General features: G+C 45.5%; 1 long non-coding RNA gene across 1 annotated transcript; it reads left to right on the top strand.

Annotated features, from left to right (window-relative positions):
- The first annotated feature begins 7,390 nt into the window (after window positions 1-7,390).
- On the top strand, window positions 7,391-12,070 carry LOC106726018. Its single transcript, XR_001362035.1, has 3 exons — window positions 7,391-7,883; window positions 8,441-9,429; window positions 11,451-12,070. It is a non-coding gene; the product is annotated as an uncharacterized LOC106726018 (long non-coding RNA).
- Window positions 12,071-12,997: the final 927 nt, after the last annotated feature.

Raw genomic sequence — 12,997 nt, 5'->3', positions numbered from 1 at the left:
GGGCACATACCCAGTGGGGAGTGTACAGGAGGCAGCTGATCGATGTTTCTCTCTCATTGATGTTTCTAACTCTCTATCCCTCTCCCTTCCTCTCTGTAAAAAATCAATAAAATATAGTAAAATAAAAAAAGAAAGAAAGAAAGAAAAGATGGAGGGAGGGAGGTCACAGACAGTCCTGAGCCCCTCTCCCTGATGAGCAGGAGCCCCCGTGCCCTATATATTGACCTGCCCCACATGTGACTGCCAAGGGAGGAGTGAGGGACAATCAGGAGACACTCATGGGCAGAAGTGTAACCAATACCTCTTAAAATGTCCCTTTTCAGTCGGAAAATCCTAGGAGCTGGCAAGTCATGGGAGCTGAGGACACCAGAATTGAGCAAGAGGGATTACAGGAAGGTAGGAGAAGGAGCAGGGGTATTCCCTGAGTTAAAAAGCATAGTCAATTTTATAGTTGCCTGGATCCAGGTGTGAGCAGAGGTGGAGATGTTCAGGGCACCAAGCAGATATTGGGTGGCTTTTAAGGAAACTGACTTATGGAAGTAGTCATCCACTGTCCCCAAAGTGATCTGTGACATTCATTTTATTCAGTAAGCTTGTGGGCCTACCAGGTACTAGACATAGGCAATAAAAGGAATATAAGAGCCAGGGGCTTGCAACCTGGTGAGAAAGACAGATGATAAGTTACTCTATTAATACAACAGGTGCTATATGAAAGTAGGTGCCAGAGCACAGAGAAGGATCACCAAATTCAGGGTGGATGATCAAGGAGGGCTGCCTGGAGGAGGAGGCGGCACTTGAGAGGAATCATGCCTTTGAGGGGATGCTGTCATTTCAGGAAAATGCAATCTAGTGAAGCTGACTAACCCTCTTCAGGGAGAGCCCATCACAGCTCACAAACCAATCATCTCTCCTTGTGCTGAGACCTTCATGTTCCATGAGGAAGGACTCTAAACCAGAGAAGAAAACTGTGGTCATAGATTCTAGTTCTGATGCTGGACTAGGCACTGCACTGCTTTATAATGGTAGAGACCTTAGATCTTTTCTACCTGTGAACAATTTTCTCCCCTAATGAATTAGAACTGTGCTCATTCTTCATGTTGTAGATGATATAATTTAAGCCAATGCTCTCCTTTTATACAGGTGTACGTGCATGTGAAGAAAAAGTCAAGTCACCAAATGAAGATCCACTGAGGGGGCAGTGGGGTGGGAGTCAGAATCCAACTGTAGATTATCTGTATAATCATCTAGCCCTAGGCTTCCCTCCCAGGGTCCGAGGTGGGTGTCCTGTGCCTGAAATGGTGATCTCTTTAGCATTCAGAAAGTTGGGCCGGGCGAGGTGGCTAGAGGAGCCCTGTTGTCCCCCCCCCGCCCCCCGCCCCCCGGTGCTTTGCAAATGCTACCTTTGACCCTCTGTGTGCCGTGACATAAGTAAGAAAGGAAGCATTGATCTAGCATCAGTGGCATCACCAGCCCTAGACCTCAAACTCTTTCTTACCAAGAAGGGCCAGAGACTGATGAGTAAATAACTTTTTTGCCATAGCCATACAACTATGAGTTTCTGTTCAGGAAGAAAGGGTAGGGAAATACTACTGTCTCCCACAAATAAGTAACTCACAGTTCGGGTGACCCTTGGGTTAGAGTTCTATAAACCAGCAGGCCTAGCGAATACAATGGGAAATTTGGTCAACTGGAGACGGATGCTTCATACTGACTTTCAGAAGACGGAGGCTGAGCAGGTAACAGTTTGATTCTCTGGGTCAATTGGATCAGTGAGTCCTGTTTTAATGTGACATGTTCCCAAAATGGCTCTGTTATGAATTGTATTGTGTTTCCCTCAAAAAGATATGTGGAAATCTTAACCTCAGTATCTCAGAATCTGACCTTATTTAGAAATAGGTCTTTGCAGATGTGATTAGTTAAAATTAGGTCATTCTGGATGGAGTAGGAAGGACCCCTAATCCAATATTACTGGTGTCCTAGTAAGAAGACGGTCACATGAAGACAGACAGACGGGGAGAAAACCATGAAGTCAGAGATTGGAAATATGCAGCTATAAACCAAGGAGTGCCAGGGTTTGCCAGCTAACCAGGAACCCAGGACGAGGCAAGGAAGGATCCCTTGAGGTTCTTGAGGCAACTTGGACCTGCCAACACCTTGATTTTGAACTTCTAGCCTCCAGAACTGTGAGACAATGAATTTCTGTTGTTTTTTCTTTTCTTTTTTTAAAATCCTCACCCAAGGATAGAGAGAGTGGAAGGGAGGGGAAGGAGGGGTGGGGCGGGGGGGAGAAACATCTACGTAAGAGAGACATCATTGGTTAGGCCTCCCACATGGGCCACACTCGGCTTGGTGCCTAGGAGAACCTGCAACCCAAGTATATGCCCTTGACCAGGAATCGAACCTGCCACCCTTTGGTTCACAGGCTGACACTGAAACCACTTCGCCACACAAACCAGGGCAAATTTCTGTTGTTTTAAGCCACTAAATCTGAGATGCTTGATTACAACAGCCCTAGGAAACTTACAGGGCCTCCCAAGGCTTATCAGTTTGCACACAAACAGTTTGTAGTCTTTATTTGAAGGGCATCATTTCAGCATTTGTGTCCATAAATTTTGTTTTTGCAAAACCCTGGGACTCTGATGATGTTCTCGAGGGTGCTGGAGTGTCCTCATGGAGTCTAGTGCCTGACTCCCGTGAAGTGGGGTCAGATGCCTGGAGAAGCACCTGGAAATGCCATTTTTAGGTCCTACCTGAGACTGAATGAGGAGAAATTAGACTTCTTTTTTCTAGTTTTTAAGAGACATTGCACAACTCACACTTCCATAGGCATTGATGGTCTTTCTCATTCATTCAACTCTTATTGCACACGTACTGTGTGTCCGTGGTGGGTAGACAGTTATGGCCCCTGCCCTCACTGAGCCTCCAGTCTAGGAGCAGCCTCGCACCACTCCACCATTGCTAACCCTCGCCAGGCCTCCTCGTTGAGCAGAAGTCTGCCTGACTTACAGCATATCCCCAGTGGTTATAAACCTCCACCTTTGAAAGAGGAGATGACTCTTTGGACTACCCAGAGTCCTTCCGAGCCCTGTCTGGGGAATGAGATGTATGATTAAGCTGGAAGGAAAAAATCTAGGTCTTTGACCCCCCCACCCTAAAAACCTCAGGGGAAAAAAACCCCCAGACTATCTTAATAGCAATACCAGTGGGACAGTTTCATAACTCATCAGAGGATGCTGTGGAAGAACAGTGTTATCAGAAAAGTTTTTAAAAAATATATTCTTATTGATTTCAGAGAGGAAGGGAGAGGGAGAGAGAGATAGAAACATCAATGATGAGAGAGAATCATTGATCGGCTGCCTCCTGCAAGCCCCACAATGGGATCAAGCCCGCAACCCGGGCATGGGCCCTTGACCGGAATCGAACCTGGGACCTTCTGTCTGCAGGCTGACACTCTATGCACTGAGCCAAACCGGCTAGGGCCAGAAATTTTTTAAATGTCTTGTTACATCATGGTCATATAAGGAAATCCTTTTAACTTAAGCCTACGGTACTCAGTAGCCTTTCCCTCCTTTCCTTTGCTCTAAAGGAGCAGGATCTTTAACTTTTTTAAAAAAATCCTTACCCGAGAACATGTTTATTGTTTTTTGAGAGAGAGAGAGAGAGAGAGCAAGGAAGATGTGAGAGAGAATTTTTAATAGGTTGCCTCCTGTACATGTCTGGACCAGGGATCGAACCCAAAACCTAAGCATGTGCCCTGACTGGGAATGAACCCGAAACCTTCGGGTGCAAAGGAGGATGCTCCAACTAGTGGAGCCACCTGGCCAGGGCAATGAGTGTGATCTTTATCTCCTCTTCTTTCTTTCTCTTAATCTCACTCGTAAATAAATAGACGATGAGGTCTCAGACCTTTCCTGAGCGATACTCTAGGTTGCCCTCATTATTCCTCCTGACTTGCCCATGGGTCTTCTTCCAAGGCCGTCATCTAATTGTGATGTGAGCCTCATCACAGCTGCCACAGCACGTCACGAGACACGTACATGGCACACACTCAGAGCTGAAGCTGCAAGTGAAAACAGGAAGCAGGCAGGCTTTCCATTCCAGAGGGAACTGTCTCAGATGCCTTGGAGAATGACTCTCAGCTTCTGCCTCGGTGAGCTGACCTTTGTTTCAACCTCGAAACTATTTTGTTATGGTGTGTGGAAATGGCAAAGGTTAAATTCAGTGCTTCGTGAGGCAATCGTCTATCTAATAACCACCTTTTGTTATGTCGAATAAGACCATCTCTGCAAAGGGTGAAGAGGGATGCATTTGCTCGTTTCATTCACTCACCGGACAGGTATGAAGTGACAGGCTACTTTGGCAGATGACGGGAAATCTAAAGCTAGAAACGCAGTCTCTACCCTTGCAGGGCTCATAGTGGGGAGAGAGATATAAACTGACTTGAATGTAACCAGGACCTCTCGAGCCACTCTGCTATATGTTGGAGACCTATCCCAGCATCCAAACCGCCCTGCTCTCAAGGCATTCCATGAGCAGGCAAAGGAGGGGCATACAGCGCTCATCATCAACAACACTTGCAATCATCCTCTTTATTTATTTATTTATTTATTTTTTTAAATATATTTTATTGATTTTTTACAGAGAGAAAGGGAGAGGGACAGAGAGTCAGAAACATTGATGAGAGAGAAACATCAACCAGCCGCCTCCTGCACACCTCCCACTGGGGATGTGCCCGCAACCAAGGTACATGCCCCCGACCGGAATCGAACCTGGGACCCTTCAGTCCGCAGGCCGACGCTCTATTCACTGAGCCAAACCGGTTTGGCATCCTCTTTTTTTAAAGCCTCTCTGCTCCTTTCCCAAACTCTGCCTGTCACCTCATCCCACCCCAAAAGCAGGACCTTAGCTTTTTCTCTCCGCCCTACCCCTCCACTTGCAACCTGGCTTATTTAAAAAAAAAAAAAAAGACTTATCTCAAGTGTCTCTCAAGACTGCTCCAGGGAGCCTCAATTCAATGTGTCTGGTGCTGCTGGACTGTAGCGCGTAAGGCAGGAAGCAAGAGACCAGAGAGGAAGCCTAGAGTCAGAGTAATGTGACCCTCATCTGCAGATTATTTTTCATAGTGGCAGCACTTACTTTTAATTTTTTTTGACTACTTCTAAGGTTGCAAGACTTGGTAAATAAGAAGATAAGATGCCCAGCTAAATTTGAATTTTATATAAACAATGAATATGTCTCACGGCAAATTTGAACATATTTATACTAAACATTATTTGTTATTTATTTAAAAATCAACCCCGACTCCTTCATAAGAGGTATTGTGTCATCAAGAGGTTTCTACTATCTCGCCGTCTCTCTTTTTGCGATGTTAGTGGCTGGTGATGATGATCATGGCCTAAACTGATTATTTCCCTAGAGATTGTAAAATAAATATTCTAATTCTACCTTTTTTCCTCTTCGTTTCTTTCTTTCTTTTTAATCCTCACCTGCGAAATAAGGATTTTTTTTCCCCCATTGATTTTTAGAGAGAGGGGAAGAGAGAGGGAGAGACACAGAGAGAGAAACATTGATGTGAGAGAGATGCATTGATTGGTTGCCTCCTGCTTGGTCCCAGACCGGGCCAGGGATTGAACTACAACTGAGGTACGTGCCCTTGACCAGGAATCGAACCTGCGACCCTTTGGTCCTCTGGCTGATGCTCTAACCACTGAGCAAACAGGCCAGGGCTCCTCTTCATTTCTTAACTGGAATATGTCTATAAAGAGAAACTCCCCCATCAACTATTTGGTTTGCCTTGTCCTTTTCTTATAAGAAAAGTAGGATGCATGTTTAATTCTTTTTATTTATGAATTTTCAGAGTATGTAATTAGTTCCCTGGCATCCTCCAAAGGTGACCAATGAGTTGTGTTCTTTCCCTTGAGTGTATCATTATGAACTCAGGGATGTTGACATGTATATCTTTTGATCCATTGCTATTATTATTCTTTTAGACATCCAAATCGTCCCATCTTTGGCCAGTGGGAGCCTCTGGCACTTGGCTTCTGAGTCCTTCTGATGCCACTCCAGTAGTCTTTGTTGGTCCCTTTGCTTTCTAGTGTAGCAAGATGTTCCAGATTCATCTTACACATTTCCAGCCCAGACCTGAACAAGACATTTCTCTTAGGAGCCCCTTCAGTGGGAAATGATGTTGAGAGACCGAACATCTGTGACTCCACTATTTAAAACTATAACAACCCACTGGAACAAACACAAGTTCACATGCTCTCTGAGATCCCCTGGCCCTGATCTAATGATGCAGGCCTGAGAAGAATGGGGGAGACGACTGGCATAACCCAGGCAAGGGCGAAGAAGGGCCTGGATCGGGACAGGGAAATGGCACTGACTGAACTTACGAAGCAGGTTGACCTAGAGACCTCCCAATTCCAGACCAGGAGGCAAAGGCCAGGGCGGATCATTTCTCAGGATCCAAACCTACCCGCCAAACAGCCTTTCTCCATCTCACCCTCACCCCAGGTAGACACACGTACCAAAACATCGCACCCTTTCCCAAAGCATAGAAAGCAGGATGCACACTGGGACCCTGGACAAATGCCCAGCTGCCTCCAGGGTGGCCTGGTCTGGGGACAAAGCCGAGAAAGCGCCCAGGGTTTCCTTGTTCCCCCTCCTGGGTTTAAGTGAATCTTGAACACACTCTTCTCGGCTACCCAAGGATTAGCCATGTGTTTCAGCAAGTGATTGAAAATCATTACTCGTCTCTTTTGGTTGAACCTCAGACGTTTGAAATGTACACAGCTTGGCAGGCTGGCCAGGGCAGCTGAGCTTTAAGAGGACGTGTCCCAGCCATCTGTTGCCCTGCTTCATACCAGCCTCTGCCCTTCCCGCTGCTGAGGAGCGCAGGGCTTGACGAGCAAATGCAGGACAAAGACAACTGCAGCCTTGGCCTCAAACAGTTGCTCACGCTGTGTCTTGAAGGTGGGGGGAAGGGAAGTTATTGCATCGTTTTTAAGTGCTTTGCCTTGAGACATGGAGTTTTTCCTTCATCTTAGAGATCCAGGCAGTTTTAGGGACAGAGACAAAGGACATTCCCTGTGATTTCCCCTCCATCAGAGCAGCTCCAACTGTGCTCAGCTACTCTGAGGTGATTCAGGCATGCAATGTGAAGATTAGAATTTCATTTTAAAATATCTAAGTATTTTTAAAGCTGCTATTAAACTCTGTGGCGTGGCTCAGTGGTTGAGAGTCGACCTACGAACCAGAAGGTCACAGTTTGATTCCTGGTCAGTCCACATGCCTGGGTTGTGGGCTTGATCCCCGTGTGGGGCTTGCAGCCGATCAATGATTCTCTTATCACTAATGTTTCTATCTCTCTCTCCCTCTCCTTTCCTCTCTGAAATCAATAAAAATATATTTTTTAAAAAGCTGCTATTCAAAAGTATGTAGCCTAAAACTATATGGATGCATTAAATAAGCACATCTATCCCAGGAGGTTTAAATTGCATCACCCTGGGGAAGGCAGTCAATTTTATTATTATACTTTTTATTAATAGACTTTATTTTTTCAGAAAAAAATTTTAGATTTGCAAAGAAATTGAGCAGATAGTACAGAATTCCCATATTACCCGCCCCCTTCCCAGCACCCACTTTCCCCTATTAACATCGTTCATGGATATGGTACATTTGCCACAATTGATGGCTTGATATTGAGACATTATTTTTAATTAAAGTCCGTAGTTTATTCAGATTTCTTTAGTTTTTACCTACTGGCCTTCTTTCTGTCCAGGATCCCATCCAGGGTACCACGCTACATTAAGGTGTCTGGTCTTCTTGGGCTTCTCTTGGCTTTCCCAGACTCTCCTTGTTTTTGATGACTTTGTGAGTCCTGGGTGAGTATTTTCCTCTGTTTGCAATCCCTCTATCAGGATTTATGTACTTTACTCGTGATAGACTGGAGTTGTGGGTTTGGGGAGGATGATCGCAGAGGTAAAGTGCCATTCTCATCACATCATATCAACGGCCTGTGCTACAACATGATTTATGACGGTTAATGTTAATCTTTTTAAAAAATATATTTTATTGATTTTTTTACAGAGAGGAAGGGAGAGGGATAGAGAGTTAGAAACAATGATGAGAAAGAAACATTGATCAGCTGCCTCCTGCACACCCCCACTGGGGATGTGCCCGCAACCAAAGTACATGCCCTTGACCGGAATCAAACCTGGGACCTTCAGTCTGCAGGCCGATGCTCTATCCACTGAGCCAAACCGGTTAGGGTTGTTGATGTTAATCTTGATCACCTGCCTGAAGTAGTGTTTGTCAGATTTCCCCACTGTAAGGTTTTCTTCTTTTAAAAATTTTATAGAAGTGTGAACTCATAGATATTTATTTTATACTTCGGGTTATAATCTAATACTACTTTGTTTCATTCCTCAAATTGTTCCAGCTTTGGCCATTGGGAGCTCTCCGTCGACTCCTGTGCCCCCGTGTCACACCCCCATCAATGCGGGCTTTTTGTGTAAACTCCGTTTTGTGAGGACTTTGGCACAAGTTCCATCTGGCGTCCCTGAGAGTGGACTGGCACCGATAGTGGGTGTGTCTGCAAGAATCCGTGCTGCGCCAGCCTGGGCATGTCTGCTTGTAAAGAGCAGAGCAATGAAGAACTGAGTACTTCCTGCACCAGCTCCACCGGGCTCCACAAACACCTTTAACAGTGACTATGGAGAGATGACATTGTCTTGTTTGTTTAGTACTTGCTGTAAGTTTTAGTTGTTTATTGCCTAACTTTTATGTTTATGATGAGGATAAAGAGCAGTTGGATATTTTGATAATTACTCATTCAATTCAAACAAAAATTTCCAATACTTTTCTTTCTAGTTTTTAGATCGATTTAATTGAAGACTATTATAATCTCAAATTGGGGGCGGGGGGAAGGCTTTGGGTAGGAGTTAAGAACACAAACTCTAGCACAGGACTTCCTTGATTTAAATCCTTGACCTTGGGCAAATTACTCCACTCCCCTGTTCCTCAGTTTTCTCACCTGTAAGAGGGGAATGCTAATGGTAGACCTACTTCAAAGGTTTGTTAATTGAGTTAATATACATAAATTGATTAGAATAGAGCCTGACATATAGTGGGTGCTGTGTAATGGTGTCTGTCATTATTATTTACACCACCTGCTATGGTAAGAGTGTTTGTATCTCCCCAAACTTACTATGTTGAAACCCTAATTCCCATGGTGGCATTAGGAGGTGGGGCCTTTGTGGGTGATTAGATCATAAGGGTAAAGCCCTGATGATTGGGATTAGTGCCTTTATAAAAGAGGACCCACAGATCTCTCTCGTTTCCTCTGTCATGTGAGGATCTATGAGAAGTCTGCGACTCCAAAGAGGACCCTCATCAGACAATGATCTTGGACTTCCAGTCTCTAAAACTGTAAGAAACGAATTTCTGTTGTTTATAAGCTACAGCCTATGGTGTTTTGTTATAGCAGCATGAATGGACTAAGAAACCATTCATCTGTATGACCAGAATTTTCTCAGAACTCTGTGACCAAAGCAAAATACAAAAACAAGTTGGATGCTAAGCCTGACATAAGACTGTGAATCGGTCAGGGTTCCGATTTAAAAATGCAACAGGAACCGGCTCTGGATGACTTAAGCATAAGAGGAATTTACAGAAAGCATGCTGGGTAGCCCACAGAATCTCTGGGAAGGCCAGAGAGCCAGGCTCAGGGCAGGAATGACAACAAAGGATGCTGGACAGCAGCCAAGAGCATGGCCAGAAGTGTGACACAGAAGCTGTCGAGAGTCCTGCCCTGGCCTCAGAACCCTGGGAAGCTTGTGCCACAACCTGGGCTGGGGCCTGAATGATGACCCTGCTGCTGCTGATACCCTGGAATCTGGACATGACGACCACAGCTGCCACCCACACGGGAAAAGGCTCTTTGAGGCACTCCCTCTGTGGTCCCTGGTACAGGCCAGGGCAGTGCACCTGATTGGCCAAACACAGATCATATGTCTAAGCTCTGCAGATGAAGGAGGCTGGGAGGCAAGTGTCTGGCCTTTTCAGCCTCTATGGTGAGAGGTGAGCCGCGGGCTCTAATTTCTACTGAGGCTCAGAGGGTGGAGTCTTCCCCACACCTGGGAAGGGATTCTGAGGCTGGGCACCCAAAATATGGCAAATGTCATCCAACACCCCTACTTTCAGATTTTGTTCCATCATATTAGCATCATTGATGGACTTGGTAAAAAGCAAAAGTTTGAAAAACGCTGGCCCATTGCTCTGGTGTCCCTTATATTTTTCAAGTCAGAGGGATAGGTCACTAATTTCTGTGAATTCTAAGGAAGATAGAAAGAAGCTCTGCTGGCTGGATTTGGGTCGGATTTCATGGAGGCTCAGACTCTGGGCCTTAAAGGATGTTGCATCCAAACTTTTGTAAGTGACAGTAGACGCTCCTGCAATTCATAAAATACAAATTCCTTTATTTTTTTGTATATTTTATTGATTTTTTACAGAGAGGAAGGGAGTGGGATAGAGAGTTAGAAACATCGATGAGAGAGAAACATCGATCAACTGCCTCCTGCACACTCCCTACCGGGGATGTGCCCCGCAACCAAGGTACATGCCCTTGACCGGAATCGAACCTGGGACCCTTGAGTCTGCAGGCTGACGCTCTATCCATTGAGCCAAACCTGTTAGGGCTGAATTCCTTTATTTTTTTATGTATTGATTTGAGAGGGATAAATGTGCTGTTCCACTTATTTATGCATTCATTGGTTGCTTCTTGTATGTGCCCTACCTGGGGATCGTATCTACAACCTTGACATATTGGAACAATGCTCTAACCAACTGAGCTACCCAAATTCTTTTAAAAGATACAAAACAGATTATTGTTTTTTATCATTTTGCATTGTGTGGCTCAACAGATACTAAAATTACCATTGCCATCTGGAATCTTTGAAATTTTTTGCTCTGGGAAAGAAGCCTTCATATTCGCACGTTGGAAACCCTGTGCATTGTCTAAGTGGAGGAATGGAGTCCCAGAGGTGAAATGACTTATGCAAGGTCACACAGCTGGTTTGGTGGCAGGCTCTGAGCCTAGTGCCTCAGTCCTTGGTGTTCCCTCTTGTCATGCTGCCAGCAGCTGGCCCAGGAGCAGGCCTGGCCTTCCAGCCCACAGCCACTGCCTTTCTGACAGGAGACCCAAAGCTGCTTTTGAATACTGGCCTGTGGCCACTGCTGCTGCTTTATTAATTCTTACGGTTTAGTGTGGGAAATCCTGAGTGGCTTTCTCTCTACCTCAGGCTCCTCCCTGAAGAGAAGAAAAGAGCAAGCAGACAGTAGCCCCCACACTGGTGCTGGGCTTCACCTCTGGACTCCAGCCTCTGCTGGGCTCTGCTCTGGCTCCTCCTGAGTGTGGCTAATCTCCTGCCTTAACCTTTGACTTGTTCCAGATCCTGATAAACAGATTCCCTGGTCCTGCAGTCACACCCTGGCTCCCAGCCATGAGGCTAGGTCAGATCCTGCCGTCTGCTGCATGCACTCTAACAATGAAACAGCCTGTCTCCTGGTCTGGCCAGCCAGATCTGGACCCAGCCAACCCTGAGGAAGCTCCTGGAAGCAGGGCTCATACCCTGCCCTCCCTGGCATCCTCAGAACCCACCGTGGCCTAGCAAATCCTTGTTGAAGAGATGAATGGCCTGCTCTGTTTGGGTGCTGCCCACATCTAGTCATAACATACTACAGCAAAGGGAGGTGGAGGTGTTGAGAGGACAAACTGTGTAAAAGTTATTTTTCATCTACGCCACCTGGGGGTATTTATGTCTTGTATTGACACTAGTTATTTAGATCTGAACCCACAATGCCATAGACAAGATTTGGGGTGTGGCTTGCCCAGGTCAGAGCAGGGGAAACTGGTCTTGGGAATGCCAAGAGAACTTCAGGCAAAGTCAACTTAGCTAAACCAGGGAGAAAGACATCCATCCATCCACTGATTCATTCATTCATTCATTCATTCATTCAATAAATGTGTATTGAGTACCCTATGTGTCCAGTTTTATGTTAGACACCCAGAGATTCAATGATGAATGAGACAGACTCTCTGCCCTCAAGATGTTTAGAGTGAGGAAGACAAAGCAGGGAACTGGTATTTACAATAGATTATGAAGCAGGTGGAAATAATAATAGCTAATATTTATTGAGTGCTCACTATATCCCAGACTCTGCATTAAGCTATTGACTATGCATTGTTTCAGGTTGTCCTCACAGGAACCTGTTAGTAGGTATTACTATTACTTCCGTCTTACAGGTGAGGAAATAGGGCGTGGAGAGGTTAAGTGACTTGCCCAAGGCCACACAGCTGGAATGAGTGGCATACCTACATTTTCAATTGAGATAGTTTTACTATAGGGCCAATGCTTCCCATTCCTCCACTATAGCTCTGTCTCAGCACAGTAGAGGAACGCACAGGATGCGATTGTAGCACATAAAAGTACACTGAACGGGAGAGGGCAGGGAAGACTCCCTTGAGGAGGTGACACATAAGCAGAGTCCAAAAGGAAAATGGGGAGGAAAAGGCATTCCAGATTGAGGGAACCGCATGTACAGAGACTGGAAGCAAAGGCCAGGGTGCATTAATTACTGATTAGTGAACACTGACTGTTTGCCAAGGACATCTAGAAGCTGTAATATCAGTGTCAACATCACTGGCTCGTAGTGAATGGAGAGAAGACTGGAGAGAGAAGAGGCTAAAGGGTTTAGCAGGCACCAGTTCACAAAGGCCTTTCAAAGCCAGGCCAAAGGACAGGGGAGAGACGCTGAGGGGGAGTTTCACAATCAGATTGCACTTCAGAAAGCTCAGTTTTTAATTATACTTTGGAGAAGGAATAGAGTCAAGCAAGACAGGAGGCCATTACGGTTGTCCAGTCAGGAGCTGACGGTGGCCTGCAGAGGGGATTGGCAGTGGCAAGAGAGAAAAGTAGCCTAGGTTTGATTACGTAGT

The sequence above is a fragment of the Myotis brandtii genome, unplaced genomic scaffold, assembly GCF_000412655.1.
Source record: "Myotis brandtii unplaced genomic scaffold, ASM41265v1 scaffold213, whole genome shotgun sequence".
In the NCBI taxonomy this organism is placed as follows: domain Eukaryota; kingdom Metazoa; phylum Chordata; class Mammalia; order Chiroptera; family Vespertilionidae; genus Myotis; species Myotis brandtii.
Note: the sequence above shows the minus strand (reverse complement) of the source record. Positions and strands in the feature narration are given on the sequence as shown.